This window comes from Hordeum vulgare, chromosome 3H (genome assembly GCF_904849725.1).
Source record: "Hordeum vulgare subsp. vulgare chromosome 3H, MorexV3_pseudomolecules_assembly, whole genome shotgun sequence".
Classification (NCBI taxonomy): Eukaryota; Viridiplantae; Streptophyta; class Magnoliopsida; order Poales; family Poaceae; genus Hordeum; species Hordeum vulgare.
Genome location: NC_058520.1, coordinates 614,548,364 through 614,554,363, shown reverse-complemented (window position 1 = coordinate 614,554,363; position 6,000 = coordinate 614,548,364).

Genomic DNA, 6,000 nt, shown 5'->3' with positions numbered 1-6,000 from the left:
AGGTGGAGTCCTTTCCTTTTTTTTTTCTTTTTTCCTTCGATTTCTTATCTCCTGCGCATAGGGCCTGTTGGGCTATCCCACCAGCCCACTAAGGGCTGGTGCGCAACCCCTAAAGCCTATGGGCTTCCCCGGGTGGGTTGGCCCCCTCCCGGTGAACACCCGGAACCCATTCGTCACTCCCGGTACATTCCCGGTAATGCCCGAAAACTTTCCGGTAACCAAATGAAGTCATCCTATATATCAATCTTCGTCTCTGCACCATTCCGGAAACCCTCATGACGTCCGTGATCTCATCTGGGACTCCGAACAACATTCGGTAACCACACATATAACTCAACTACTAAAACATCGCCGAACCTTAAGTGTGCAGACCATGCGGGTTCGAGAACTGACATTCCCCGAGGTACTCCTCAGTCAATATCCAATAGCGGGACCTGGATGGCCATATTGGATCCTACATATTCTCCGAATAACTTATCCTTCGATATGGACCTCAGTGTCAAGGATTCAGGCAATCCCGTATGTCATTCCCTTTGTCCTTCGATATGTTACTTGCCCGAGATTCGATCGTCGGTATCCACATAACTATTTCAATCTCGTTACCCGCAAGCCTCTTTTCTTGTTCCGTAATACAAGATCCCATGACTTACACTTAGTCACATTGCTTGCAAGGCTTGTGTGTGATGTTGTATTACCGAGTGGGCCCCGAGAAATCTCTCCGTCACACAGAGTGACAAATCCCAGTCTTGATCCATACTAACCCAATGGACACCGTTGGAGATACCTGTAGAGCACCTTTATAATCACCCAGTTACGTTGTGACGTTTGATACACACAAGGCATCCCTCCGGTGCGAGTGGATTATATGACCTCATGGTCATAGGAACAAATACTTGACACGCAGAAAACAATAGTAATAAAATGACACGATCAATATGCTACGTTCATAGTTTGGGTCTAGCCATCACATGATTTCCCTAATGATGTGATCCAGTTATCAAGCAACAACACTTTGCACATAGTCAGAAAACCTTGACTATCCTTGATCAACTGGCTAGTCAACTAGAGGCTTGCTAGGGACATTGTTGTGTCTATTTATCCACACATGTGTCTATGTTTTCATTCAATACAATTATAACATGGATAATAAACGGTTATCTTTAAACAGGAAATATAATAATAACTACTTATCATTGCCTCTAGGGCATATTTCCAACGAAAATCCCCTCACTAAGCGTAGAAAGAGTAATACGGACATTTGAAACATGTAACCGACTTCCATATGTATGGTGGGTCGCCCACCGAAACTTATACGTTGTACTTTACGTTTTCTTTCTCTTTTTTAATCCTAAAAAAATAGGTGCGCTGAGTGAGTTAAAACTCCCTACACTGCGTGTACTTGAACCCGCTATAACAAAATTTGATAGCTATGTAGGTGTGTGTAGTTATTTTCTTTTGTTCTTGTTGTGCACCTTTCCTCTCTGGTTTTTTGTTTTGTTTTGTTTGGAAATTACTCTTCAGTTTTTCAAAAGTGTTCCTGTTTTAAATTCGTGAATATTTATAGAAACCATGAATAATTTCTTAAAAATCACATTTTTCAAATCCCTGAATTTATTTTCAAATGCATGACTTTCTAAAAAAAATCACATTTTTTTTAAATTGTGATATTTTTCAAATTCGTGAATTGTCCCATTATTTTATTTTGGAAATATGAAAAATCATGAAATTAAAAAATTAACAAATTTTGACAAAAAAGTACATGAGTTTGACAAAAAAATCATTGATTTGAAAAAAAACTTCTAAACGTCAAATACCTGATCGCAGTTATGTTGTCGCATAGCTGGGACATGGCCTAAGCGTTTTTCTTGTTTTGTTTTACTTTTTTTTCTTAATTCATTATTCATGTATTTGGTTTTTTAATTCTTATGAAACCTCTTAGGAATTGAAAATATTTACTAGAAGGTAGAAAAATGGCCATGTTTTCAAATATTGTTTAGAGTTCAAGAAACACACTAAAGTTTTGGAAAATATTCATGTTTAAAAAATTACTGTTCATTAATTTAAGATACGTTTGTGTTGAAAAAAAGTTGATAGAATTTAAAAATGTATTAGTTTGCAAAAAATTCTAATTTTTTATTCAAGTTTTGAGAAGTTATTAAGTTTTTTGAAAACATTTTAACTTTACAAAACTCTTTTAGACAATTTGAAACTCCAAACTTCTTTTGCAAATTTCAAGAAATGGTTTGGACATAAGAAAATGTTCATTTTCGTTGATAATGGCGATAGTTGCAAATACGACAAGCATTAAAATTTGGACAAACTGGATTCTCACATATGCATTCGTTTGGTCTAGTGTGGCACACTACTATGAACTGGTGTCTTTTGGACTATGGATAAATTATCCCAACTTCTTGCAGCAGCTTTGCACAAACAGAGGAGGCATCCATGTCTGGTTTGACTAACTTTCGACACAATTTACACATTGTGTCATGTTCGGCCATATATCTTTCTTTTCAATGGGGAAACTCTAGAAAATACAAAAAAAGCTAGAAAATCGAAACCCTTCGTTCAACATGATCTATTTCTGGACATCCTTGAAATGGTCTTAACTTTTGCAAGCACGTGGGTATGCCAACAGTAGGTATGCATGTCAGGTTAGAACGATTTTGAACACCATATGCAAGTTGCAACACATCCGACCATTTATCCACCTTCTTTGATAGAGAAAACTCCAAAAAATGAAAATACATGGTGAAAACAAATATAGATTAGTGTGATGCCTTGAATTGGTCATATAAGTCCACAAAAAATGGGGACATTTCGAGGATGTCGAGAAACGCTCTCACACGGAGACTTCTGGCCTACCCGGACACCCTCCGTTGAACATAGTCTATTTTTAGACATTCTTGAAATGATCTAAACTTCCATAGAAAGGTAGACATGCCCATGGTAGGCATCCATACCAGGTTCTAATGACTTCTGACACTGTATGCAAGTTGCGACACGTTCGACCATTTATCGGCCTTTTTTGACCGAGAAAACTCAAGAAAATGCAAATTTTGTTGCAAAAAACAACTTACATTGTGTCTCGAATTGATCAGTAGGAAAAGGACGGAAGTATTCGCATCGTACACTTACCGTAATAATTATCAGGTAGGGGTTGTCATGATGCATAAGGGTTATACCACATAGTGCCATCTCAACAAGTTGTCGCTCCTTCCAGCTCTGGCAAGCTGCATGCCGAAGGAAGCTAACACCGCAACATTTTTCCCATTTACAGTTGCGGCGATGCTTCACCGTACTACCTAGTTCATTGAAATTTTATGTATGTTCCTGAATTCACGTTTTCATCCTGGTTCTTTGAATTTTCCTGGTAATACCTGGACTTCTCTTTTGAATCGACATTTTTTGCGATTCGATGAACTTTTTTCGAAATTTGTGATTTTTTTTCCAAATTGATGAACTTTTTTTTAATTCAGTGAACTTAATTGACAATCGAGAACATATTTTTAAATTGTTTTTTTTCAAATTTGCTGATGTTTTTTTCAAAATTGAATCCTATGAACATTCAATTTCGATTTTTTTTCCAAATTTGCTTACCTTTATGGAATTTTCATGTACGTTTAAAAATCGGAAATTGCTTTTGACTCCCGAGCTCCATGGAGGCCTTTAAATTCAAACTTCAAGTTTCATGGAAATTCACATTTTAATATTTCAAAAAATTCTGAAAAAAATACATAAATGGATGAAGGTATAATACACAAGTGTGTAAATTTCAGAATAAAATACTTTGAAATGAGGGCTGTGCAAAAAAGACAAATATAGATTTTTGTAACACATGTTACTATTCATCATTTCAGAACATGAATTTGTCCTTTTTGTACAGTTCGTGTTTCAAAGTATTTCGACCTGCAATTTTACACACACACGGATCACATCCTTGTTTAGTTGTATATTTTTTTCAGATTTTTTGGAACTAAACTTTTCAAGTTTTAAGTTTTTCAAAAATTTTGACCTCCATGGCTCCCGCGAGCCAAACGTTCGTTCTCTTTAAAAATTCACATTTTTATTCTGTTTTTTCAATTTTTCCAAAAGTCAACGATTTACTGGTCAATCGCAACCTGTCAGCAGCTTTTTATTTTGGTAAAACCAGTCAGTAGCTAACCCATGACGACCAACACCGAAGCGACATGCCAGCCAGCGAATGTTTGCGTTATTTAGCCGGGCCGAATAGTGTGCCAGCATGAGCGCCCGGATCGCTATTTGGCGCCTTTCTAAAGCGCTCCCCCCCCCCCCCCCCCCATCTTCAAAAACAAACTTGTCCTCAAGTTGATGCTCTGGGAAACTTTTGCTTCAGTGATTCTAGGTCTTCCCAGGTAGTGGCGCAAGCATTATTTGAAAAAGAAAAAGGAAGCAAGAAAGTAAAAACGAAAAAACGAGAAAGAAGCAGAAAAAGAAAAACAACGATATTGAAAAAGACCGTTAGTTATTGAGCAGTCCAAACGCAAGGCGGCGTAGGCAGCGACGAAGGTGGCTCGGCTCTCGAGGCTCAAGCGGCAGCAGGACACGGAGCTCTGGCGGCTAAAAGGGCTCATCACCGTCTCCGACGACGACGATGACGACCACGACTCCTCATTGGGCGACTCAAACGAGTCCCCGCCAGCCTCCGACTCGTATAGCTGCGCCGTTGACCCAAAGGGAAAAGGGCCGACGAGCAAGTGGTGAATGTTCACTGTCTCCGTCTTCATGTTTAAGGTTTTTAGTAATCTGGTTTAAATTTGTCCGTCGTTTATGTGAATTATGTGAGCTGTGGCGATCTTTTGGACATCCGAAGGTGATCTTTTGGTGACTGGAATGTGCATTCCTCTGTACGATTTTGTATTTGTGGGTTGATCTATGTTTTTTTAACTATATTGCATGCTAGTATGTATATGAGAGATCGGATATGAGATAAACGGATGTGGACAATAGGATTTGAGGGGTGCCCGGTCAATGCCCGCGGACTCGCGTGGGCACGTCCGCGGGCCTTTGAGGGTCCGGATTTTCAGGTCCTGGTTGTAGATGATCTTACTGGGCCAGAACAATTGGCATGTTTTGATTGGAGAGAACAACAAAAGGGGCCCACCTCGGTGAAATTCAGGAGGTTGGGGGCTATATACCTATATATAGAATTAATTGCAAATTTACGTAAGAGCATCTCCAATAGCACGTCTAAATTTGGATGTCTATATACCTATATAGACAATAGTCTATAAAAATTCTTTGATATACACGTTAATTTTACAACAGAATGTCTATATACATAGCGTTTATATTCTTTCTTCTTTATTTTATTATTATTTCATAACTACTAATTCAACTACCATTTTAACAGCACTGAACATGTTCAGTTAACCTGCACTTAACATGTTCAGTTAACATCTCCCATGCTCCCTATCCTCCCGTTCCTCCCCGCAAAACACACACACACACACACCCCACACGGCGACCCCGTCCTTCCCCTCCACCCGGGCATGGAGGCGGCGACGACTCTCCGCTCCCCCCGAGGGCGGCAGCGGCGGCGGCATCTAGATCCAGCCGGACTGCAGCGGGTGGATCCAGCAGCCCGACTGCAGCGGTGGCGGCGGCCCTCCCCTCCATCGCCGAACACAACGGTGGCGGCGACCCTCCCCTCCCCCCGAGCGCGACGGTGGCGGCGGCTCTCCCTCCCCTCGAGCGCAATAGCGGCGGCAACATCTAGATCCAGCCCGACCGCGGAGGGTGGATCGAACAGCCCGACTGCAGCGGTGGCAGCGGCCCTCCCCTCCACCCCCGAGTACAGCGGTGGCGGCGGCCCTCCCCTCCACCCCCGAGCGCAGCGGCGGAGGCCCTCCCCTCCTCCCAATCACCGCGGTGGCGACGACTCTCCCCTCTCCTCGAGTGCGGCAGTAGCGGCGGCATCTCGATCCAGCCCGACTGCAGCGGGTGGATCCAGCAGCCCGACTGCAGCGGGATCGGTGG